Source organism: Elephas maximus, chromosome 4 (genome assembly GCF_024166365.1).
Source record: "Elephas maximus indicus isolate mEleMax1 chromosome 4, mEleMax1 primary haplotype, whole genome shotgun sequence".
NCBI lineage: Eukaryota > Metazoa > Chordata > Mammalia > Proboscidea > Elephantidae > Elephas > Elephas maximus.
The window spans coordinates 69,312,297-69,340,282 of NC_064822.1; the positions used below are offsets into that span (position 1 = coordinate 69,312,297).

General features: G+C 37.2%; 1 long non-coding RNA gene across 1 annotated transcript; it reads right to left on the reverse strand.

Annotated features, from left to right (window-relative positions):
- Positions 1-4,679: 4,679 nt before the first annotated feature.
- Positions 4,680-27,753, reverse strand: LOC126075195 (uncharacterized). Its single transcript, XR_007517129.1, has 7 exons — positions 27,622-27,753; positions 26,056-26,270; positions 24,785-24,927; positions 22,782-22,993; positions 7,573-7,705; positions 6,544-6,642; positions 4,680-4,827 (listed from the first exon to the last, which is right to left on the reverse strand). It is a non-coding gene; the product is annotated as an uncharacterized LOC126075195 (long non-coding RNA).
- Positions 27,754-27,986: the final 233 nt, after the last annotated feature.

The window sequence follows — 27,986 nt, forward strand, 5'->3', positions numbered from 1 at the left end:
AGGGAGTCTTTTACTTCCCCCAGTGTGTCCTATTGTCTTGTTCTATCCTAATAATGGCATCAGTAATCCTTCCTTCACAGGCAGATAATATCTTTTACAACAGACAAATACTTTTAACTACAGAATAGGTCATGCAAGTATTACTTAATCATTTATCATGTTTTGCTCTTGGGAATCCTTAAACAATGAAAAATATATACAAAGTATGTCACAGTCACAAATCAAATATTACAGAAGACTTCAAATTGGGAGAGTTGAGACTGTAGAATGACATAGGAAAATACATTACACCATCATCGGTCTTTACCATCACATCTCTCAAATTATTTTACAAAATATTTGCTTATATGCCTCACTCTCCAAGTGGACCATATATTCAGTGAAAGCAGGAACTGCCTTATTCAGTTTGGTATCACCAACACCTAGTGCAGTGTCTGACACACAAAGAAGAGTAGATACATAGTTATTGAGTAAATAAATGTTTTATGATTTCATATAGTAGAGGACAAAGAATTTTAAATTATAGTTATCACTAAAAACCTTTTTTTCCTTTCTGCATTGTCTCACTTGATTTATTTTCATTAATTACATATGGCATTACTTCCAGTGTATCATTTTTGAAAAACGGGGTAGCAAGGAGAAATATGGAAAAAAAAAAAAAAACTTAGAATATGCTAGAATTTCTCCTTATAAAATTATGGCAATACATTTCCTTCCATGTTTTTCTATATATCTTTTGTATATAGTAGAGATCACAGATTATTTTGCCTCCTAATTTTTAATTAACATATCAGAAACGTATTTCATATCATTGATATTTCATAAACAGCAATTAAGTGCTGGACTACCAGCCAAAATCTTGGCTGTTCAAACTCACCCACAGGTGAGCTGGAAGAAAGTCCTGCCGATTTGCATCTGAAAGGTCACAGCCTTGAAAACCTTACGGAACAGCTCCACTCTGCAACATGAGGTCACTATGAGTTGGAATCGACTTGATGGCAACTAATAACAATTTTTGTCATATCATATATATTTAAGCCTTCCACTAATGTTGGACACAATGTTTTTCCTGGTATTTGGCAATGCAAATAATACTGAAGTAAGAATCTAAGTCTGTAACGTTTTGTTCACATACATTGTTTTCTTAGGATAGATTTCTAGAAGTGGAATCATTGGTTCAAAAAAGTACCACCACTTTAAAAGCTACCAATATATTGTCTAAATTTACTTAATGATCTACTAATTAACATTTACAATAGCAGTTTGAGAATACCTTTATTATTTTATCCTCACTAGCAAGCCTTCTTATTTTCAAATTTAAGAGCCTTGATATTAGAGCTATAAAGTCCCTATGAGTCAGAATCAGCGGCAATGGGTTTTTGATATTCGAACTTAGTTTGTGTTGTTATGCCATCTGGTGGCCAAATTGTAAAATTAAACTTTAGAAATGGAAAAGATTCTTTGGCAATTGTGGTAAGCAAAATTACATTTATGAAGTGACAACAAATAACATAGGTCTTACATGCTTTCAAAACACATTCTTACTATTCTGGTCTCTAAAAATTTCATAGTCCATAGAAAATAAAACTGATAAGCTGTTTCAAATAATATTCATTAACTCATCTGTTCAACCTGAATTTCTGCCACATGGTGGATAATATATCAAGTCCTGAGGACAGAGATGAAGTCACAGTGCACGACCTCAAGGAGTTCATAGTTTAAGGGGAATATATAAAAAGCAAACTGTTCATTACAAACTTAAATAGCCAAGGGCTTTTGTGATGGAGAATAATATTTACTAATATTTGTAATTAGAGTAAAAAACCAAACCAAACCCATTGCCGTTGAGTCAATTCTGACTCATAGTGACCCTATAGGACAGAGTAGAGCTACCCCATAGGGCTTCCAGGGAGCTGCTGGTGGATTCGAACTGCTTCGACCTTTTGCTTAGCAGCCGTAACTCTTAACCACTGTACCACCAGGGCTCCGTAATTAGAGTAACCCCTGTTTTATTAAATATACACATCTAATTGTGTTAGGCGGTTTCGAAAATGACCCCCAATGATCTCCACTGCCTGGTATTTATGTGGTTGTATAATCCCCTTCCCATGAATGTGGTCTGGACCTAGTGACTTCCTTCTAGTTTCTAACAAATACAATAGGGCAAAAGTGATGAGATGAAGCGGTCAAGATCAGGTTACCAAAAGCCCATGGTCTCAATCTCTCCCTTCTCCCTCTGGTGGAAACAAACTGCCATCCTGTGAGTAGACATAGGGAGAGGCCCACATGACAAGGGGTCAATGTCTCCAGCCAACAGCCATGGAGGACCTGAGGCCTGCAACAGCCATATGACTGAATTTGGAAGTAGGCCCTCCGCTAGTCAGCCCTAGAGCTGACAATAGGCCCGGCCCATACCCTGATGGAGTTTTGTGGGAACCCCTGATTCAGAGTCATTCTGCTAAGCCAAGCCTGGACTCCTGATGCACAAAAGTGTGAGATAAGTTTTGGGGTAGATTGTTACATGGAAATCGATAATTCACTAATAAAAAGACTTAGGAACTGCTTTAAACATTTGAACATAATTACTCAAATTAAGTCCTTTACAAAATTTAAACACAATTAAAAATTTTGTTGAAGGGGCTCTGGTGGTACAGTGGTTAAGTGCTCATCTTCTAACCCAAAGGTTGGTGGTTCGAACCCACCTGCTGCTCCACGGGAGAAAGACGTAGCAGTCTGCTTCCATAAAGATTACAACTTCGTAAATGCTATGGGGCTGTTCTACTCTGTCCTGTAGGGTCACAACGAGTCTGAATCTACTCCACAGCAGGTTTTGTTTTGGTTTTGATAATTCTTTTAAACATGTCAAGCACCTTAAGTAGCAAACAAAACATAAATAGAATTATTACAAAACCTATTGTTATATTTAAATCCATTCAAAACTTAACAGTAGTTTTTGCCTTCATTTTTTATTTCTACAATTTTTTGTACATCTCTAAGGTTCCAAGTATACTTTATTCCTTCCTATACTTTCTCGGATACCTTTCTGGGCTGACAGTAATCTCCCCAGACCAAAATACAAAAAATTCAGGAATCGGTTTATCAAACAACTGACTTTCAGTGGCAGCTTGAGACATGTTTGCTTTTCTCACAGTGATTTAGCTCAAGCTGCTGGCCATTAAGTTAGCCTTCATTTTAGAGCTAAATTTAATTTGTTACAAAAATAAGACATTTTAAATTGTTATCATTCACATATGTGTTTTTATAAGCTATTATTTCCTTCAGAGTCCCTGGGTGGTACAGTTAACACACTCGTCTGCTAACTGAAAGGCTGGAGGTTCCAGTCCACCCAGAGGTACCTTGGAAGAAAGACCTGGAGATCTACTTCTGAAAAATCAACCACTGAAAACTCTATGGAGTAAGCTGTACTCTGATGCACACGGGGTTGCCATGAGCCAGAGTTGACTATACAGTGATTGGTATATAAAAAAAAAAACCAAAGCCGGTATTTATTGTTTCCACCCTAAATGATATATGTTTTAAGTGTCACTTAGCCAACCTTTCATTGTGTATTGTTCTATCATTATTATATATTGATATTGTCTGTTAGCATTATTATAAATTATGTACAAAATTATGTACAATTTTTTGTATTATTTTAATTTTTAGGGTCATTTGGAAATTCTATCTCCTGAGAAAGAGAAACCAAAATCATGCAATCAGCTCTCTTTTTAGAACATTTAGTTAACTCGTCATTTTAAAACACAGTATTGAACTTCCTTTTCCCCTTTCTACTTTCTCATTGTGTATGATCATACTATTTTTGGTTCTGCTTTTTTCTGGACCATTTGACTTACCTACAATTCCCATTATTTCCCGTTCTTTACTTAAAGATAGGACAAATACCTCTTTATGCTTTATAAACACACATTTTGAGAAATAAGAGAAAATTACTTAGATAACACAGCCTTACTTATTGAAACACATGTTTTTAATATATTCCTCTATTCAAATTACAACTACCTGTGTCTATAAGCTTTTCTCACTTAATTATCATTTTGAACACATGGACTTGTAAAAAGTAATTTATTTCAATTAATTATTATTACTATTAATGTTCGTAGTACCACTTGGCCAAAAGGAGTCCCTTCAAACTCCTATTTCTTTTGTCTTGAAGGTTTCCTTATTTGCTGATAATAGTAAGATACTCCAGGTCCAACCTTAATTTTTCTCTCTTCAAGACGTGAAATCAGCTAAACTCCAAGGATCCCTGGTTCTTTTGAGAGGCTTATAACATTAGTATCAAAAATCTGGGTACTAAGGTGCATAAGCTGTGAATGGACAGAAGTGCTGTGACTGCTATGTGGCCACTTTTTTTGCAGCAGGAGACGTGAGAGAGGGGACACTTTATAGTCATGGACTTTCTATTTTTTTTTTTTTTTAATTTAAGGCATCAAGTTGTCCTTCCCTACTTTTCTTGCACCACTTGGTTCATAAACCACTAAAACGTTCTAAAACAATGAAACTTCAAATTGTTTTCATTTTCTCCCATCTAATACATCCTCCACACTGCAGCCAGGCTGTCCTCGTAATTAAAATTCAATGTTTGCCCTTTGTCCTCTCCATTTAAACTTTTCAATGACCTCACTTTGCACTTAAGATAAAAATCCAAACCTACCTCATCATCTGACCTCCAGCTACTTCTCCATCTTCATCTTGTGTCACTCTTGCCCATTACTCATGGTCTCTGCTCACACTGGCCTCCTTATAGATCTCAAATGCACCCAGATAGGTGTTGGGCATAATTTTTGTTCTTGGAGGTGTGTTAGTCTAGGGGAAGAAAGCAGTGCAGTAAACAACCACAACAAAAACACAATATCTTCTTCTTGGTGTCATTGGTACCTAGCACAGCACCTGGAACATAGTGGGGCCTGCAATAAATTCTGTGATTAAATTTAAGTAATATCATACTGGGATGACAAAGCAGACAAAAGAAATTAATGCGTAAATTAAAAGCACTGTTGCAACAGTGATTCAAACAAAAAAAATACTAATATCTAGGTAAAAACAAAATTTCAGAAGCATAAAATTATTGGAGATGGCTACAGTCTGATGCAGAACACTGCTCAATAAAAGACAGTGAAAAAGGTGAGTTTAAGAAAATGTTTTCATTGACACATGCTGCATATGTGGTGCAGTCCTCTGCCTCAGATTGCTAAACGGACGTGTCTGCCCTTATGTTAAATGCTTATATAGACAAATAAGAACTTTCTGCAATATCTAGGAATAAGTAGTTAATGTATGGAATGTTAACATTTAATAAGTCATTAAATTAGAATGGTTAACATTTAATAACTGGTTAACATTTAATAAATCACTAATTAATGTTTGTCCTAAGCCCATATTCCTAATGTCACTCACTACAAATTACAGCATTTGCTACTGCTGCTAACCATAGAGTCGGCAGTTCAAATCCGCTAGGCTCTCCTTGGGAACTCTATGGGGCAGTTCTACTCTGTCCTATAGGGTCGCTGTGAGTCGGAATCGACTCGACAGCACTGGGCAGTTTGGTATTATTTTCTTACAACTACTATAACTACAAGAGCAAAAATAATTATAAATCAGACTTTTTATATGCAAGAAGTTCCTGAAGCTCTCCAAAGCCATCATAGCTGCTTTCTTTCAGTTCTTCCACTGGTTGGTGGAAGAAGCAAGACCTAGACTGGAGTATTCGCTTGGATTATTGCAAAAGATCATCAGAAGAGAACCATAAAAAGAATGATGATACACTACTGTTTAATGCATGTTCACAAATCCCTGACATTAACATTTATCTCTCTAAATAAAAAAAAAAAAAGTGTCTTAAAACACAAACATATGTGGACTATATGTCAAATAAAATAAAATGGTTTTTCCTGTATTTTCGACACTGTAATTAATTCTTGGAGTTCCTGGATGGCACAATTGGTTAAGTGCTCCACTACTAACCAAAAGGTTGGAGGTTCAAACCCACCCAGAGGTGCCTTGGAAGAAAGGCCTGGTGATCTGCTTTTGAAATGTCACAGCCCTGAAAACCCCATGGAGTGCAGTTCTACTCTGCACACATTAGGTCGCCATGAGTCAGAAGCCACTCAACAGCAACTGTTTGACTAATTCTCCGCTCCAGGGAGAGATGATGACCTGACTGCTGCGCGACGTTGAACTCAGCCTCAGTAGGGATGTTATGAGGACACTTATTCTCCACCATGAAAAGATTTATAAGTAAGATTTGTGGATATAAGACACGGGAAGAAACATTTTAATTTGGAATAAAGAAAAAGAGTCTAGGAGCAGTTAAAGTCTGTAATTGACTACCTTAGGAAAAAATGGGTTTCATTTCCCTGGAAGTGTTCATATGTTGGGGGCTCGGAGGGGGACCACTTGGCAGAGAAATTATAAAGAGAAATTTACAAATTCAATGGATTATTGGACATTTAAGATCTTCTCAAGCCTTTTTTTTTTTTTTCAAGCCTAAGATTTTATGCTTCTATGAGAATAAATGCTTACCACGATCATATTTTCCATCTATAATTCTAGGCTGTGTTTTCTTCTTTTTGTCATCCTGAGATTTCGCCTCTGCATAAACGTTTCCCTCCTCAGTCATTTCTGGAGGGTAGAGAAACATGTGGAGATGAGATAGGAGGAAAGGAAAACTTCCCCCATAATAGTTCAGGAAAAAAAAAAAATTATTATAGTTCATATAGAAGAACCCTGGTGTCCCAGTGTTTAAGCACTCAGCTGCTAACTGAAAGGCTGTTGGTTCGAATCCACCAGCCACTCCCATTTCTGTATGGGGCAGTTCTACTCTGTCCTATAGGGTCGCTATGAGTCAGAATTATCAGCAACTTTTTTTTTTTTAATAGTTCATATATATGGGAAATAGTTGCCGATAAAAATCACATTTTGAGTAAATGGTCCTCATTTACAGGAATTCCTCTGATGGCTCTGATGGTAACATTGGAATTGCCCAGCACTTGCAGGCTTCTGTAGGCCTGAGGAACGCTTAGGAACACTGATACGCCAGAGACAGTTGGGGAAGCAGTTTGATTTGAGGAGGGCAAAACTGTGCAATGTTAACAAAAGACTGTCTTTTCAAGGAGACTCTCCAACTACGATGAGCAGAAAAAATGAAAATAACTGGTCAGAACACATAAAAACAGAGCTAACAGGAAAAGGGCAGACAGAAAGCTGCAGCTTTGGCTGTCTGGGAGAGTTACGAATCTTTAATTTTTAAACCACAAAATCACAAGGGTTTCCTGTTTTGTTGTGTCTTGGTTTGTTTGTTTTTACTCTCAAACCACCTTCTTCTGTATCATAGCACATTCTCTGTACGCTGCAATGCCAGATGATAAAGACACAATTTATAGCTAATTTATAATAATCCAGAATTATTCTGATTTCTCCATCCACTTTTTGCTATAAGGTTATTCCCATTTGTCAGACTACGCACTATTTTTAATTCAGTGAGTTCCCTCTTCTGTGTGATGAGGGCTCTTTGAGATTAGTAACAACCATAGTGGTTCTTGGGCAGATTACCTGAGCATATATAACAGAAAGTCCAGAGGTCCAGAGGCTAAGGGCTGGTTCAGCAGCTCAACAACATCACCAGTGCCGTTGGCTCTCCAGATCTTTCCAATCTTCCATCACTGGCATATTTGTAACCTCTTGCCTACAACATGATTGCCACAGCTCTAGGTATCTCGTCAGTGTTCAAGACAGCAAAACAAGAGTTAAAGCAATGCAAGCCACTCCTGACATCCTCTTGCCAACTTTAGCTTAAGTTTCAATAGCCAGAGGTAGGTCACGAGATCTCTTTAGCTGCAAGCGGGGCTGGAAAAGTGAGTAACTTGTGGGAAGGCAGGAGAAAGGTGATTTAAAATGACTCATGGATTGGCCAACAGTCTGCCACCTTATGCCTAAGGATTAGACAAGATTTTACCAAAGATCAACAAATTTTTGAGGGACTACTATAATTTCCAAAATAAATGTGAAGGGCAGAGATCCAAACAGGATTTTATTTCCCAGAGAAGGAACAAGGAACTATATACTACAGTGTATATAGAAAAATACATACTCATTTTCAAAACTCATTTCTAGTGGATTCCTTTGAAAAGTCTATCTTGATAAATCCCTTGCCTCAGCCAAGTTAATCCCGTCTTCCCTGTGAGTTCTCAGAGCACCTTAATTATGCCCCAATTAGTTATATTTTCACATTGCATTTCAAATATTTGTAGATATTTCTGCCTTCTAAATCTGAGCTCCCTAAAGGAAGGGTCAGTGATTTACTGGCCTTTATAATTTCAGCACCAAGTATAATGCCCTGCACACAGTAAGTGCAAAATAAACAACTGTTGAACAAATGATTAAAAGAACACTTGGATGTTCTATCAGACAACAAGGCAAACTGGAAATGAAGAGCAATTAATTCTAACTCGGTATCAAGAAAGAACAATTCGATTTCCTTGAATGGCTTTGTTCTTAACTTACATACAAAGTGTTCACCTAAAAAATTTTTCAATTTATAAGGGAAAAAAAAAATACCTTATATTGTAGTTTGTATGCCCCCAGAGAGCAAAACTAATCCCTATCTAAATTATTGTACTTTACAAACTAAGAAGAAAAGCTAACAAAAAAGGGTGATACAAAACATTCCACAAAAAATAAAAATCATTTCTAAAGAAGGAGCAGCTTACATCTTCCCCACTTTCTTCTTCTCAGTCTGTGTAATTCATTTCGTTCAGTTCTCATTGTTATTGCCTTTTTTGTCCGTATCTTTACAAATCCAATCTTCATCTTTGGCAGTTAGAAGCATTACATTTACACTTACAGATATATTTTAACTCTGTATGTAGTACATATTACTAACAAGATGTAGCAAAAAATAAAAAAGTCATAAGTTCAATTTGCTGTAACTTGAACGTGTCATACATTGGGGACTACCTGTATTCTTTTCTACTCATAGTCTCACTTTAGTAATATGTCATGAAGCAATAGTGCCTATTTAGTAATTCCTACTCCCATGCTTGGAAACCCCAGTGGTGTAGTGGTTAAGTGCTGTGGCTGCTAACCAAAAGGCTGTCAGTTCGAATCCACCAGGTGCTCCTTGGAAATTCTACAGGGCAGTTTTACTCTGTCCTGCAGGGTCACTATGAGTTGGAATCCACTCGATGGCAACGGGTTTGGTTTTGGTTTACTCCCGTGCTCACACATTTTCTTCAGCTAGCACTTCAACTAGAGTATCTAGGTGGTGGAAATGGTTAACCACTTTGGCTAGTAACCCAAATATTGGCAGTTCAAACCCACCTAGAAACACCTCAGAAGACAGCCTGGTGATCTGCTTCCAAAAGTTTACAAAAGGTGGTCTGCTTCAGCCATGAAAACCCTATGGCTTCACACCTGGGATCACCATGAGTCTGAATTGGAATCGAAATCATGAAAACTGGTTTGGTTTTTCTGCTTTAGCACCTCAACTGGCTGGACTTCTTTACCTGGTAAAATGGCCTCTCCCAACTTCTCCTTTCCTATTTTATATACAAGTTTTACCTAATTGGACTATCTCCATTATGTCTGCCTTTACTTTAGGACCTCTGGGTCATTACCCTGATAAAATTATCCTTAAATTAATCCTACCATACTAAGGGACATACTAGGACATAACACCATTTGGGGACATTCCTTATTACAAATGTTCAGTCTTTGCATAACTCCTCTATCTTATGCCATCTGCACTATTTAAACTAAAGTTTAGAAGGTCACTTGTGTGTTTTACTGCTCAGCCTCAGCCAATGGGCAATGTCAGGTCTTCTTTACTTGGTCTTTCCTTTGTCTCTTTTCCTTATACAATATGTAGTATTTTACTTCTTCTAGACACTCAATATATATTCATAATACAGAAGATCTCCTTTATATGTACATCTGATGACCACATCAACAGGGTTTTTTTTTTATGAATAATCTTATTAATCCAAACCCCCTTAATTACTGGACACTTAACCACTTAAAGTTCAATGGTAGCAGGACAAATAACAAAGCATTCTGTGGGAAAGAGATTTGAGTTCTCACATCTAAAGCAGGGATAAGCTAGCATGAGCCCACTGTCCCTATACCTCACTTCTAAGTATGGTTTGGATCCCAGTGAAGGGATTCAAGATAATACAGAATTCTCTCTTCTGTTATACTATAAACATTGTAGCCTTTCTCACTGGCTGAGTCAGCAGTGGGTTTTGGGGGTTTAATGGAATGTATACTTATTTAGAGAGGGAGTATAGACATGAGGGCCAATTCTCATTCCAAATCCCTTGTGGGTAGCTGCAATCCTGCCTTTCATTACAGAACATAGTTTTTGACCAGGATTTCTTAGAAAATAGAGCTCAATGCAAACATTAAGTGCTACCACGTAAGGTGGAGAGAGGTGCATCCCAAGGAAATAAGAGTGAGAGGCAAAAAGAAAAGAAAATGAATCAGGGAACGAGGAAAAGAAGTACAAGATGGTATTTTATCAACTGGCCACAGCTTCACAACAATAGTTTTTATTCATTAATATGGAGTTTTTATTCATTAATATGAAGGAGCCCTGGTTAAACACTAGGCTACTAATCAAAAGGTCAGCAGTTTGATCCCCCCAGGACCCTGCAGGAGCAAGATGCGGAAGTCTGCTCCCGTAAAGATTATAGCTTTGGAAACCCTGCGGGATAGCTCTACCCTGTCCTATTGAATCACTGTGAGTCAGAATTGAAGTCAATGGGTTTGGTTTTTGGTGGAGGGTGGGGGGCTGGGGGTGGGGGAGACGCCATGTGGTGGTGGATAATATGGAACATCTCTCAGGAGGCCTTACAGAAATACTGCAACTTTGAATGGTTCATCAAGTTTAAGGAGGGTCTCAGAAGGACAAGCAATTCATCAGCAACCTTTTTCCTGTCTTCTGTCTTCCACTGGTGAAAGGTTGCCGTAGAAGCCTTTACCAGTTGCCTCTGAGTCGACTCCAACTCATGGCAACCCCATAGGTAGAATTAGGATTCATAGGGGTTTCAGTATTTGCAAATACCTTCTTTCACCAACATAAACAGTGACTATACACATGGATCTCACCAGATGGAACACACAGAAATCAAATTGACTGCATCTGTGGAAGGAGATAATAGAAAAGCTCAATATCATCAGTCAGAACAAGGGCCAGGGGCTGACCATCAATTGCTCATATGCAAGTTCAAGTTGAAACTGAAGAAAATCCGAGCGAGTCCCCGAGAGCCAAAATATGACCTTGAGTATATCCCACCTGAATTTAGAGACCATCTGAAGAATAGATTTGACGCATTAAACACTAGTGACCGAAGACCAGACGAGTTGTGGAATGACATCAAGGGCATCATTCCTGAAGAAAGCAAGAGGTCACTGAAAAGACAGGAAAGAAAGAAAAGACCAAGATGGATGTCAGAGGAGACTCTGAAACTTGCTCTTGAGCAACGAGCAGCTAAAGCAAAAGGAAGAATTCATGAAGTGAAAGAGCTGAACAGAAGGTTTCAAAGGGCCTCTCGAGAAGACAAAGTAAAGTATTATAATGACATGTGCAAAGAGCTGGAGATGGAAAACCAAAAGGGAAGAACACTCTCGGCATTTCTCAAGCTGAAAGAACTGAAGAAAAAATTCAAGCCTCAAGTTGCAATAGTGAAGAATTCCATGAGGAAAATATTAAACGACGCAGGAAGCATCAAAAGAAGATGGAAGGAATACACAGAGTCATTATACCAAAAAGAATTAGTCGATATTCAACCACTTCAAGAGGTGGCATATGATCAGGAACCGATGGTACTGAAGGAAGAAGTCCAAGCTGCTCTGAAGGCATTGGTGAAAAAGAAGCCTCCAGGAATTGATGGAATATCAATTGAGATGTTTCAACAAACAGATGCAACACTGGAGGTGCTCACTCGTCTATGCCAAGAAATATGGAAGACAGCTTCCTGGCCAACTGACTGGAAGAGATCCATATTTATGCCGATTCCCAAGAAAGGTGATCCAACCCAATGTGGTAGTTATAGAGCAATATCATTAATATCACACACAAGCAAAATTTTGCTGAAGATCATTCAAAAATGGCTACAGCAGTATATCGACAAGGAACTGCCAGAAATTCAGGCCAGTTTCAGAAGAGGCCGTGGAACCAGGGATATCATTGCTGATGTCAGATGGATTCTGGCTGAAAGCAGAGAATACCAGAAGGATGTTTACCTGTGTTTTATTGACTATGCAAAAGCATTCGACTGTGTGGATCATAACAAACTATGGATAACACTGCGAAGAATGGGAATTCCAGAACATTTAATTGTGCTTATGAGGAACCTTTACATAGATCAAGAGGCAGTCATTTGGACAGAACAAGGGAATACTGATAGGTTTAAAGTCAGGAAAGGCATGCGTCAGGGCTGTATTCTTTCACCATACCTATTTAATCTGCGTGCTGAACAAATAATCCGAGAAGCTGGACTATATGAAGAAGAACGGACATCAGGATTGGAGGAAGACTCATTAACAACCTGCATTATACAGATGACACAACCTTGCTTGCTGAAAGTGAAGAGGACTTGAAGCACTTACTAATGAAGATCGAAGTCCACAGTCTTCAGCATGGATTACACCTCAACATAAAGAAAACAAAAATCCTCACAACTGGACCAATGAGCAACATCATGATAAATGGAGAAAAGATTTAAGTTGTCAAGGGTTTCATTGTACTTGGATCCACAATCAACAGCCATGGAAGCAGCAGTCAAGAAATCAAAAGACGCATTGCATTGGGTAAATCTGCTACAAAGGACCTCTTCAAAGTGTCGAAGAGCAAAGATGTCACCCTGAAAACAAAGGTGTGCCTGACCCAAGCCATGGTATTTTCACTCACATCATATGCATGTGAAAGCTGGACAATGAATAAGGAAGACCGAAGAAGAATTGATGCCTTTGAATAGTGGTGTTGGCAAAGAATATTGAATATACCATGGACTGCCAAAAGAACGAACAAATCTGTCTTGGAAGAAGTGCAGCCAGAATGCTCCTTAGAGGCAAGGATGGTAAGACTGAGTCTTACATACTTCGGACATGTTGTCAGGAAGGATCAGTCCCTGGAGAAGGACTTCATGCTTGGCAGAGTACAAGGTCAGTGGAAAAGAGGAAGACCCTCAATGAGGTGGATTGACACAGTGGCTGCAACAATGAACTCAAGCATAACAACGATTGTAAGGATGGCTCAGGACCGGGCAGTGTTTCGTTCTGTTGTGCATAGGGTCGCTATGAGTCAGATAAAGCACCTAACAAGAACAACACGGGTTTCAGTGGCTAATTTCTTGAAAGTAGGTAAGATCACCAGACCTTTCTTCCAAGGAGCCTCTGGGCTTCAGCACTTCAGTTAGCAGCTGAGCACGTTAACCAGTTGCACCAGCCAGGGACTCCCATATGACATTAAAACCCATTGTCATTGAGTTGATTCTGACTCATAGCGACACTATAGGACAGAGTAGAACTGCCCCATAGGGTTTCCAAGGAATGGCTGGTGGATTCGAACTACCGGCCTTTTGGTTAGCTGGCGAACGCTTAACCATCCGCCACCAGAGCTCCCCATATGACATTATGGAATTACAAATTAAAACAGCAATGAGCTACCACTAACACATATGAGAATTTTATGAATTAAACTTTTTATTTTGAAATAATTTTAGATTCACATGCAGTTAAAAATAAATAAATACAGAGAGATGCTGTAACCCTATACCCAGTTTCCCCCAGTCATTACAGCTTATAAAATTACAGAACAGTCAGGATATTGGTGTTAATGTAATCAAGATACAGAGCAGTTCAATTACAAGAATTCCTCCCTTTGCCCTTTTATTGCCACACTTGCCTCATTCTTTCCTCCCTGTTCCTGATCCGTGGAAATTCCTTTTTTTTATTCTTCATCGGGTAGTGGTTAAGTGCTATGGCTGCTAACCAAAGGTCAGCAGTTGGAATTCACCAGGCGCTCTTCGGAAACTCTATGGGGCAGTTCTACTCTGTCCTATAGGGTCGCTATGAGTCAGAATCGCCTCGGGTTTGTTTTTTTTGTTTGGGGGGGGGTTTTTTTGGTATTCTTCATCACTGTGATTTTAAATTGAATCTTACAATATGTTATCTTTTTAGATTGACTTTTTTCACTCAGCATAAATTGTTACAAGTTGTTACGTGTATCAGTAGTTTATTTCTTTTTATTGATAAGTAGTATTCCATGATACGGCTGTACCAGTTTAAGTATTTCATCTATTGAAGGACATTTTGGTTATTTTCAGTTTTTTGCTATTTCAAATAAAGCTGCTATGAGCAATTATAAAAGGGTTTTGTGTAGACAAAGGCTTTAACTTCTCCCAGATAAATGCCCAAGAGGGCAATTGCTGGGTCATATGGTGTGCCATGCTTAGCTTTATAGGAAACTGCCAAAATGTTTTCAAGAATGGGCACTACCATTTACATCCCCATCAGCAATGTATGAGTGATCTAGTTTCTCTGCATCTTGCCACCATTTGGTGGTGTTATTATTTTTATTTTTAGCCATGCTGATAAATGTCCAGTGATTTTCCTTAGAAAGTTTGCCATTATCTTTCCTCTATTTGGTATATAAGGCATAAAGAATTTCACGTAATTTACCTAATGAATAAAAATCATCATTCTCCATTAATGAATCTTGAAAACATGCTGAGTAAAATAAGTCAGTCACAAAAGGACAAATATTGTATGATTCCACTTACATGAAATATCTAGAATAGGCAAGTATATACAAAGTTCAGTAGTGATTACCAGGGTGGGTGGGAGGCAGAGAAAGGGAGACTCGTTGCCTAGGGAACACTGAGTTTCTGTTAGGGGTGATGGAAACATTTGGAGATGGATAATGGTGACGGTTGCACCATTGAAATGGCAAATGCTGTTATGTATTTACTAAAATTATAAAAAAAAAAAAAAAAACTTAAAAAAAGCCCAACTTTCTCTTTATTTATTTGAGTTTACATAATATTTTTACTGCCATGATGCTGGGAGTATTCATATCCATCTGGGACTTCTATGGTATCTATGGGCAGATGCTGTATGCACATAAGGAGACCTAGTTGCTAACTGACTTTCTAAAACAATCTTTGGTGAATTCAGAGGAAGATATGATAATATCCTTCTTGTTCATCATGAGATAGGAAGCTTGTGAAAATATTACAATGGGTTTTGATTTATATATATTTTTTCTTACTGACTTTAATTTTTAATTATTGGAACTATCATATTTCTATAATACATTGAGACTCATAGAATCTAAGATTTTATGAACCACACTGATGTCTATCTTCACTGTACTACTTCTACTAAGTGGGTGGTTTATTATTAATGAATAGTCCACATTGGGGAGATACGAGTAAAAGGCATGAAAGTATAATCAACACTGGGGACAAAAGATGACAGTAAATTAGAAAGCTGGTGGGCCGTCACCATTGAAAAGTATACTGGACGTAGTTTGTGTGTTTCTCTGATCCACTGAGACCATCTGCCTCTCTTATTTGGATGTTTGCCCAGCTTCCTGGCAGAGCAGCCCCAGTGATACTCATTGTACACTCATGGTTGTGAAGCTAAGTTTCCACAATCTTTTCAAGGGCCAGACTTTGGCATGGCCTCCATTGTGTCCACCTTGGCAGGAGCTATGACAGATATAGCACCTACGTAATTCTTCCCAAAATTCTCTGTGGCTTTCCCAGAGGCTGCCTGAAGGGTGGAGGTAACAGAATCCAGAAACACAAGCATGTAAAGGCCCCACAAGGAGTCCCTGGATGATACAAAAGGTTAACTCACTCAGCTGCTAACCAAAAGTTCAGAGGTTCTAGTCCAGTCATCTTAGCCCTAGGTAATCAGTGATCTCCTCTCTGCCACAATAAATTAGTTTTGCTTATTCTAGAATTTCATATAAACAAAAACATAAATGATGTACTCTTTTGTACCTGGCTTCTTTTGTTCAACATTATTTTGGAATTCATCCACATTGTTTGTTTGTAGTTCCTTTTTTTTTTTTTTTAACTGAGTAGCATTCCATTATGGATATACCACAAATGTTATTTATTCACCTACAGGCATTTGGCTCTCTCAGATCATATCTATTTCGTTCCACAATGGAGTAAGCCCTGCAGTCAAAAACATTTATTTGTAAATAATCTAAGTTTTATACAAGGGATAGATTAGTCCGAAGGACTAATGGGCCACATCTACCACAGCCCCCACCAGACTGAGTCCAGTACAACTAGATGGTGCCCAGCTACCACCACTGACTGCTTGACAGGGATCACAATATAGGGTTCTTGACAGAACTGGAAAAAAATGTAGAACAAAATTCTAACTCAAAAAAAAAGGCCAGACTTACTGGCCTGACAGAGACTGGAGAAATCCTGAGAGTATGGCCCCCAGACACACTTTCAGCTTGGTAATGAGGTCACTCCTGAGGTTTCACCCTTCAGCCAAAGATTGGACAGACAGGCCCATAAAACAAAACAAGACTAAATGGGCACACGAGACCAGGGTCAAGAACTAGAAGGCAGGAGGGAACAGGAAAGCTGGTAATAGGGAACCCAAGTTTGAGAAGGGAGAGTGTTGACATGTCATCGGGTTGTTAACCAATGTCATAAAACAACATGTGTACTACACTGTTTAATGAGAAACTAGTTTGTTCCGTAAACCTTATCTAAAATACAATAAAAAAATAAAATAAAATAAAAATAAAAATAATCTAAGTTTTTATAGGAAGCAAACTAAAAATGACAAAATTCCATTTTTAAATTGTTCTTCATTTATATTGAATTAGGGAAAATACAACCAATTTTCTTCTCACAGATACAGCTGTAGGTGTTAGAGCATTCGATATTTGTTATTCTTGTTGAGGTTAAAAATGTGCATTTTCCCCTCCCAGAAGGCAAGCTCATTATTGTAAAATTACTGTAGAACAGAAAACATACATGGTCAACCACTTAATTCTGAAGCTTGCAAAAACATAAATTATGTATTTTTTTCTCTGCTGCCTAAAAATCTGTGTTATGGAAATATTAATTTTATGACCAAAAGATTTCCTTTTGCTCTTAGTCCATTAAATAGACTAAGAGCTTCTTGATCTCACTCATAATCTCCCACTTTATTCTACTCTAAGAATTTTTGACTAGAAGGCAAAATTACCTTGCAATATTACTATGGGATTATAATATTCCAAACCTGCTTTTTTAATGTTAACTTTTTAACAAAGGTGAGAGATTAAAAAGAGAAAAAGCTGAACTTCTGTGACACAGATAACCAGATTCATGTGCATATATACCTCCAGGCGAAAAATATAAATTTCAAATATAGACAGAGATAAGGTTTATGATTATTGTTTTTGTCTGTTTTGTTTTGTTTATTTTCCTCCCTCTACCTCATAGGGCACAAACTTAATAGTTATTGGCTACAAAATAACAGATCCATTGAAAAACATCCAGAGTTGGACTCTTTCAGCAAAATGGTGGATTAGATGCCAGAACTGCCTTCCTATTGAGAACAACTAAAAATGTTGAATGAAAGTTTTTTTAATTTTTCTTGAATAATAAGATCCATGAGCTGACCCCCCCCCAAAAAAAATACATTCATACTCAGGCCAAGTGTTCAATAAAGGGGATACAGGACAAAGCCCACATTCCATCCAACATGGGACTTCTAAATACAAGACTGGCTAGTAACTACATAAGGTTGAGACTCCAAAGGGCTACACCTACAACATAAACCACAATGATGCTGTTGTTAGCTGCCATTAGTCGACCCCCGACTCATGGCTGTAATCTTACGGAAGCAGCCAGGCATTTCTTCCACAGGGTTGCTGGGTGGGTTGAACTGCCAACCTTTAGGTTAGCAGCCAATTCCAAACGACTTGCCCCACCCAGTTTCCTTATAAACTACCATAGAACTGTTAAAAAAAAAAAAAAAAAAAAAAAAAAACTGCCTGTCTTGAACTTAAATTTAAGCAGAAGGGAATAAGAATAATTCCACCCAAGACTCCAAAATTATAAGCCGTATCTCGCGTAATTTTCATTTGCTCCATTATTTAAAGATATTCAAATTTGCTGCTATAGGAAAAAACAGAAACAAGGAAGACAAATGAAACCAAGTAGCTCGTGAGGCATATGCAGAACTCATAAGATGTATTAAGTACAGATAAGTTAGTGTGACCTATGAGACAATTTAGTCATAGATGCATAAGTAGAGCACATATGTGTTCTATATAGAGGAAAATGGAAAGAAAAAAAACAAGTAGACACTAAATATCATACATAAAATATATACGAGGTTCATAGGCACTCAACATTCTTAAGGTCTTAATGGTGACACCCATTCTGGCCCTCTGCCCAAGAAACACAAATAAAATCCATAGCTGCTCATCAGATTAACTGTCTGTCAAGGCTTGTGTGCTCCTCCGTTTCCACAAGAGAGAAAAATGAGTGTGTGCTGGCCCCAAACTCTTCCCGTCTGTTAAGCTCCCTTACTTGAACCTCAAGTCTGGTCCTGGAAACCACACCAACATCAGAAAGGGTTATGCAGAGAGTGACAGGTCTTATGAAAATTGCATAACCCAGGAGTCAGTAGTGTGGTTCTTTCAGCCACTTGCACTTTATCCTAAGTGTGATAACCTATCCCATTTCCTTCCCCTTTTATCTTGCTGTATGACTTGAATTGATTTAATAAAGTCTCTGTGATTTGAGAATTTTAATTTGGCTTGTGAGACTCTGTTCCATGGCCTCTAGGCTACCTTGCCTGGTAGTGAACTTGGAGACTACCATTACATCAAGGTAATAAACTACATGAAATCTTTATAGGTTTGCTCATCAAAACTACACTACTTGAGGGTTCGAAATTAGGATCAAAAGTGGTCCAAATTCATAGTGCCACAAGGCATCTAACAAAAGAAAATTATTTAGGGGTGGGGGGAAGCCATCTTTATCTCAGGTCTCATATAATTTCCACAGATAAAATTTCAAAGAAATGAACAGCTCAAAAAATAATACTAAAATTACTTAACATGCAAACAAAATGGCATCATGAGCAAAAGCCAACAGAAACAACAGACAGAAAACAGACCAACAAAAACATCAAACATGAGGATTATCAGACACTAAGTGTAAAATAAGTATGTTTTATATCTTTAAAGAAAAAAAAAGGATGGTCTTGAAAATATGAGTAAATAACACAGAAATTTGAAAAATACAACAATTTCTAAAAATAAAATGTACAATAGTTTATCTTTTTGTTATGTGATTCCCTTTATATGAAATATCCAGAAAAGGTAAATCCATAGAGACAGAAAGTAGATTAGCAGTTGTCAGGGGCTGGAGAAAGCAGGCAATGGAGACTGTCTGCTTAATGGATACAGAGATTCTTTTTAGAATGATGAAAATGTTTTGGAACTAGATAGAGACAATGGTTGCATGACATTGTGAATGTAATAAATGCCACTGAATTGTACACTTTAAAATAATTAATTGTATGCTATGTGAATTTTTCCACATGGGACAAAGAACTTGGTTTGGCCTTTTAATTCTATTTCCTGAAAATAACCTGAGCAATCAAGATGCCTTTGTTTCCCAAAACAGCTGGCAACTAGGGGTTACACAAGACCCACATCTGGCCAACTAACTTCGGGAAGGCAGGGGAGCCTAACGCAGTCATGCATATTTTTAGTCATGGTTGGTTGATTGGTTGGTTGGTTGGTTGGTTGGTTGGTTGGTTGGTTGGTTGGTTGGTTGGTTGGTTGGTTGGTTGGTTGGTTGGTTGGCTGGTTAGCCAGTTTTTGGGAGAGCTGGCAAAATGATTATAAAAGTTATATGGAAGCCCAAAGGTCCAAGGATAACAAGATATGTCTAAAGAAGAATAAGAATTTTTTTGTGTATATTTATGTATTTTATAAGGATTATGAGTAAGGCATGTAAAGAGTCTAGAATTTAATAAATCGTGGTTAATATAAATACTACTTGTGTAGGACCCCTACCCCCAACATATCTCTTGTGTTTACTCATTTTATATGATGAAGGAATGGGAGATGGGAGCTTTGGCTCCTAATCATCTTGTCTATCAACAATGTAAATAAAGCCTGACCTGGGTTCTAGCCTCAGTCAGCCTCGATGACTATAAAGGAAATTTACCAGTGTAGGTAGAGTCAGTGAGATGTTGCACCTACTCTGATGTGTCTTGGACATGTGTCTTGGGAAACAGATTTGATAGTGGTCTATTTTTATATGGAAGTTTTTTAACTTCATTTTTTTTCTTCTTCTTTAATAAAATACTGCACTTCAAAATAGAAGGATACAGATAATATAGTAAATACATATATTAATATAAACAAAAAAAATAGTGAAGTGCAAACTATAATCCCTGCACTTAAGGAGCTAAAATTAGTTAAAAATTGTCTGTTGAGTGACTACTTTATACATTACAAGCATTCATAGAAATATAAGACATACACATATATATATACATGTATATATGTACATATATATAAAACCTGTTATCATGAAGTTGATTCAACTCATAGCAACTATAAATATATATACATACTGATAATATAAAAGAGCCACAGTATGACCTTGAGTATATTCCACTTGAACTTAAAGACCATCTCAAGAATAGAAGAGCTGAACACAAGATTTCAAAGGGTGGCTCAAGAAGACAAAGTAAAGTATTATAATGAAATATACAAAGACCTGGAGTTATAAAACCAAAAGGGAAGAACACATTCACCATTTCTCAAGATGAAAGAACTATAGACAAAATTAAACCCTCGGGTTGCAATATTGAAAAAGTCTATGGGTAAAATATTGAACGACACAGGAAGCATCAAAAGAAGATGAAAGGACTACACAGAGTCACTGTACCAAAAAAAATTAATCAATATTCAACCATTTCAGGAAGTAGTGTATGATCAAGAACCAAAGAAAGTGAAGGAAAGAGTCCAAGCTGCACTGAAGGCACTGGAGAAAAACAAGGCTCCAGGAATTAATGAAATACCAATTAAGATGTCTCAACAAAAAAAAAATGCAATGCTGGAGGCACTCATTCATCTATGTCAAGAAATTTGGAAGACCGCTACCTGGCCAGCCAACTGGAAGAGATCCATATTTGTGCCCGTTCCAAAGAAAGGTGATCCAACAGAATGCAGAAATTATCAAACAATATCATTAAAATCATACGCAGGTAAAATTTTGCTGAAGGTCATTCGAAAATGGTAGCAGTAGTACAGTGACAGGGAACTGCCAAAAATTCAAGCCAGATTCAGAAGAGGACACAGAATGAGGTGTATCATTGCGGATGTCATATGGTTCTTGGCTGAAAGGAGAGAATACCAGAAAGATGTTTACCTATGTTTTGACTATGCAAAGGCATTCAACTTTGTGGATCTTAACAAATTATGGATAACATTGAAAAGAATAGGAATTTCTGAACACTTTTTCGTGTTCATGAGGAAACTGTACATAGACCAGTAGGCAGTCCTTCCTATTGGAAGGAAAAGTGTGTGTCAGGATTATATCCTTTTACCATATGTATTCAATTTGTATGCTAAGCAAAAAACCCAAGAACCTGGACTATGTGAAGAAAAACACAGCATCAGGTTTGAAGGAAGACATTAACAATCTGCAATATGCAGATGATACTACCTTGCTTGGTGAGAGTGAAGAGGTCTTGAAGCATGTACTGATGAAGATCAAAGACTATAGCCTGCAGTATGGATTACACCTCAATTTAAAAAAAACAAAAATCCTCACAACTGTACCAATAAGCAACACCATGATAAATGGAGAAAATATTGAAGTTGTCAAGGATTGCATTTTACTTGGATCCACAATCAATACCCATGGAAGCAGCAGTCCACAAATCAGACAATGTATTATATTGGTCAAATCTGCTACAAAAGACCTCTTTAAAGTGTTAAAAAGAAAAGATGCCACTTTGAGAACCAAGTTGTACCTGACTCAAGCCATGGTATTTTCAATTGCCTCATATGCATGCAAAAGCTGGACAATGAATAAGGAAGGCTGAAGAAGAATTGATGCATTTGAATTATGGTGTTGGCAAAGAATATTGAATATACCACGGAGTGCCAGAAGAACAAACAAGTCTGCCTTGCAAGTACAGCCAGAATGCTCCTTAGAAGCAATGATGGCAAAGACTTCACCTCAAGTACTTTGGACATGTTATCAGGAGGGACCAGTCCCTGAAGAAGGACATCATGCACGGTAAAGCACAGGGTCAGCAAAAAAGAAGAAGACCTTCAATGAGATGGACTGACACAGTGGCTGTAACAATGGGCTCAAGCACAGCAACAATTGTGGGCATAATGCAGAACCGAGCAGTGTTTCATTCTGTTTTACACAAGGTCGCTATAAGCCACGATTGACTCGACAGCACATAACAACGACAATAATATAAAGTAGTTTAAAATGAATTTTTGGTATGTTCAGGATACTCATTTGTTGTTAATAGGATGGATCACTGTGGCATAGTTAGGATGATTCATTCACTTCACATCACTCTACTTCATAATTTTGTTTCATTTTTTGTACCTCGTAACGTGTTTTTGATTACTAATAGTTGTATTAGTACTTGTATGACTACTAATAGTTCGACATGACACTTCTGTTCCTCTTCAACTATACTTCTTTGAACACTTTCTTAGTCATTCTACTTATTCTTACCAACGACCTTTACTTGAAAATGAAGTGCGGGAAGATTCTCCTTAGATACAATCCCCTTCTGACCTCCACACCAATTTTAGAGTTTCAACGTATTCCAGAGACTTACAATCCAGGAGATGTGCTACTGTTGACTCATTTCATTTATTTCACATTTTATTATATGATAATTCAATCCATTAAGTATTTTTATAAGCCTGGGATTGAATGAAAACCTATAAAAGAAACAAGACATATAATTTGACTGAAATCTCATCAGTTATATGAATGAAGAGAAAGATTAGACAAAGGGCCAGCTGTTTCCATGGTCAGTATTCTGCTACCCTCCACATCATCCTTCATAACTCCATCCTAGAAAACCATCTCTCCTCTCAATCCTTACATTTTCATTATACAAAGTAATTCTTCCCTCGGTAGATTAACCCATACCCAGATTAGTTATGCTAAAAATGGCTGTCGGTCTCATAGATTATTTAAAGCATGGAAAAATGTAAAATCTAAATTCTAGCAATAGGGGGTTTGTTAAATAATTTATGACACATTATCCAACCAGTAAGAAGCATGCTCCAGAAGAATATTTAGGCATGTAGAAAAATGATCATCATGTATTCTTAAGTGAAAGAAGGAATTGTCAAAATAAATTTATTAAAATAAAAAGTACGTGTGTGCGTACATGTGTGTGCACACACTGGAGCGCACAATAGAGTCTTCAGCCTCATAAGGGAAAGTCTTTCTGTACTTCAGTAGTTTGGAGGGGTAAAGGGAAATGAGGAAGTATTTGGAAGTATTTAGCATGTCCCCAAATGTAATACGTCAAAAGTGACATATAATGTCTGCTTAAACCACTGAATGTATTTTAAAAGGTAAATTTTAATTTGTTTTACTGCAACAAACATATAAAATTATTTCATAACCCGATATATAAACTCTTTTGTGTTATGATTTGAAACATGTAGTAGTTTTACATATAAATTTTTATTGTGTTTCTACATTATAAATAGAGGTTTCGGGCTGATCTTTGCAAACACTTGTCTGTAAAGACACTTTTTGTGTGTGGACAGTTTTCATTTGTAATAAAAAAGGTAACTGCAATATTATTGTTACTATATTTTCTTTTTTTATAATTCTTTTTGAAAGATGTAAACATCTTAATACTTAAGAATACTGATTAAGTAAATGTACCTTACAGGTAAATGAAAATCACCGTGAGGCTAATTTGTACAACTATTATCCCTTTTATGTTCCTCATTATTACATTTGGCATCTGGGGAAACTGAGGCCCAGAAAAACTAAGTAATTTATTCAAACTTACTCGGCTAGTAAGTGGGAGAGCTGGATTTGCTCTGAGGCAGCCTGGTTCCTGAGTTAATAATAGTAACTACAAGAAGCTCCTGTTTCAAGGTTCTTAGTTGCCACCTTAGAGGGATAAATAACTGCTGGCTCCAGGGTGCTAATTGCCAATGGGTTAAGCATTTCATGGAGAGAAGCATACGTTTTTGTGCATAGTTCTCTTGAAGACTCCCTTGAAAGGGAGGTAAACCAAACCAAACCCATTGCTGTCGAGTCGATTCCAACTCACAGTGACTCTATAGAACAGAGTAGAACTGCCCCATAGGGTTTCCAAGGAGCGGCTGGTGGATTCGAACTGCCAACATTTTGGTTAGTTAGCAGCTTTACTACTGAGCCACCAGGACTCCAGAAAGGGAGGTAAGCGATTGCTAAGACTTAAGCTACATCTTAAAAGAGGGTTCCCTTTGGGGTGTTATAATGATCATCATAAGAGATAACGTACTGATTGTTGGCTGAGTAAGTAGCAGAATCATATGCCTATCAGGAGGCAGGGTGCCTGGGAGACTTAGCTATAAAATTTTTGCTCACACAACAAACACAACATAAAGCACAGCTAGAGTTCTCTATCTGGATTCTCCTCTGACCTCAACATCCTGAGTCCAAGGGTGAGAGATAGAGTCTAAGAGATTAAAAGTGAATGTAAGAGTCTATGATACCAGTTCATCTTCATCATCTATCTTCAAAAGGGATGCTCTGTAATTTTGGCAAATCTGATTACAGTCCCTCCAGGTTTTACGTTCAGGGGTAAAATAATAACAGTTTACTCCACAACAGGACCAATTTTCTCCATAGAGTTTGCCTACAACATATTAAGTGAATCATTAAACTTCTTGTAATCTGTATTCTGTTAATCAGAACTATATATTTATCAGTCCTCCACAACTAAAATCTTAAGAGCTATTGATAATAACACTATGAGACTTATTAAGATTCTGAAATGCCTTCTAAATAAAAGAAACGTTATTTTTTGAAATTGTTTTCTTTTCTCCTTACATGTTTTTATAATACACAAAACTTTAAAAATATTATTGATTCCTTAATAATAGAGACAGTAAATTTTTACTAACCACCATGCTTAAATGAGATTAAGTATTCAAACTCTAAGTATGTAAACTGTAAATCCTAAACAAATATTTAATAGTTCTTGATTAACCAGATCGGTTTATTCAATCATTATGCAAGGTACAGAGTTTACTTTATAAGATTTAATATTTTTACCCCTTGGGTATTTTAATTATATCATTACACAGAGTTGCACAAACATAAACACTATGCAGATTACTACAGGGAGAATTTACTTGTCACAAATAGACCAAATGTCTGAAGTCAAGGAAAAATGGAAACACATACACACACAATTATCTTTAAAATTAATCCAAATAAAAGGCCCTGGTGCCCATTTTACCCCAAGTAAATTTTTACTGATACCTTCCATATTTCTTGTCAGCAACACAATGGGGGTCTCTAATATGCCAAAATCCAAAATGATCCAATTTTTCAGGGGAGCTGACATACCATTTCAATACTTTTGGGAGCAGTAGGAATATAAGAACTGCTATTGGGTTTTGGAAAAGATAAAGTTCTACTAGTCCAAACATGGCTACTGGGCTCTCAGTCCCATGTCTGAAACAACCAAACTCTAACATCCATAAACCCAGTGCCGTCGAGTCGATTCCGACTCATAGCGACCATATAGGACAGAGTAGAACTGTCCCATAGAGTTTCCAAGGAGCGCCTGGTGGATTCGAACTCCTAACCCTTTGGTTAGCAGCTGTAGAACTTAATGACTACGCCACCAGGGTTTCCCAATAACCATATTACATCTAAATTCCAGTTGTCCAGCAGACCAAAAATCACTAATATATATCATAAGCCTGTTTACCAGGTTTCAAAGCTTCTGAAGTAGGAAGAAATAATGCAAACTCACACAAGCTTTCATTCAAAATTTCCTCCACACACACGTTTTGCAAAGATTCTGAAGAAATCTGATTTTTTCTATGACGTCTGTTCTTTTTTGTAAAGAATGACTCCCGTTCTTTTCCTGCTCCTTTAAGTAGCTGTCATTTTGCATAATGTGGTAATTTTGACTCGGGTTTCATAGAATTTCCTCCTGGTGATGTTTTTCTTGCATATACCGAAAAACTAAAATTAATAAAAAAAATTAATAGCATATATATAATACAAAGGGTAATCCTAATATTTAAATATTGAAATTTAAGACACAAGAGAAAAAGTCCCACTTTGGCAATCAATGTATTTCATTACTTTAATTAGTAATTTGACATTTAGAAAGTAACAGCTCAATTAATTGACGATAGGGAATGGAAACATCCAATTTCTCCGTATTAGAACTTAAGTGTTTGACAAATAAAATATCTGAAAAAAACTGTGATAGTAATACCTTATCTTTCAGTTTTGTCTAGTTGTAACAGCGCATCATTCACAAATAGGTACCAAAGTAGAAATCAGTCAGTCAGTATTTAGCAACACCTCAGAGTATGAAAATCTAAACTAAGAAACCTGAAGTGATATCATAATTATTACTGGTAATATTATTATTATTATTATCTTTTCTCTCTGTAAGAGAAAAGAAAGTAAGATCCACGTATATAATTTTGACTGTAAGTTATTGGTAATTTTCTTTAAAGATGTCAAGGAAATCAAATAAAAAATGAAGTTGAATTCAGGATCATCTACATTCCTATATAGAAAAACCAGAAATTAAAAAAAAAAAACAGTTGCTGTCAATCTGATTCCAACTCGCTGCAACCCACTGCGTGTCAGAGTAGAGGTACGCTCCATAGGGTTTTCAATGGCTGATTTCTCAGAAGTAGCTCACCAGGCCTTTCATCCACCTGTGGGTGGACTCTAACTGACAACCTCTTGATCAGCAGCCAATCTCGTTCACTGTTTACACCATCCGGGGATTCCTTCCTATATAGAATCAGTCTTTTTACAAACCACTTCCTCATTACATACTTAGAGAAATTCAAGAGAAAGTCATAATTTCTTTTGAATGGATGTGTCTCAAATAATGTTTATCAAAGATTCACAAATACCTAAACTCAGAAGATTGCATATTACTAAGTCCTATATCAGAAAGAATATTACAAAATAAGACAGCTCATCACAGCTGCAAAGTCAACGGAATACGTAACTAAAAGGAAAATGACACTGTGATGTGACAGAAAAAATTACCAACAAAACCAAGAGCCACCTGAGACATTCCCTGATTGTAGCCAGGGAACAACTGTTGCAGAATGGTTAACCAAAAAAAAAAAAAAAAAAAAAACCCATTGCCATGGAGTCGACTCCGACACACAGCAACTCTATAGGACAGAGTAGAACTGCCCCATAGGGTTTCCAAGGAGCCACTGGTGGATTCGAACTGCCGACTTTTTGGTTAGCAGCCCAGTGCTTAACTACTCACTGCACCCTGGAATTATTAGTTACTGCCATTACTCAGACCAGAAGGACATATTCAATTACTCACTCTTTGTCCCCAACACGGCGACTGTCATCAACAGAAGCAAAGAGAAGACCCCCAGAGTTATTGCAATGAGACGCCAAGGCACTGAAAACTCGTTCAATAAAAAAAGAAAAAAAATAATCATCAGAGAAAGAAGCTGGCTCACCACTAACCTTAACCTGGGAAACCATGTGAACTAAAGAGAGAGTTTTATCTAAAAGTTTTTTTTTTTTTTTTTAACAAAAATATACAAGTTTATTTAAATTTGTAATGTGAGTCCTACAGCTTTAAAGTTTCATATTTCTGGCAGCCAAGCCCCCATTGCAGAAATCCTGCATATAAGAACAGTTCTATGGAATTTCAAAAGTGTGTTCTTTACAGATACACAG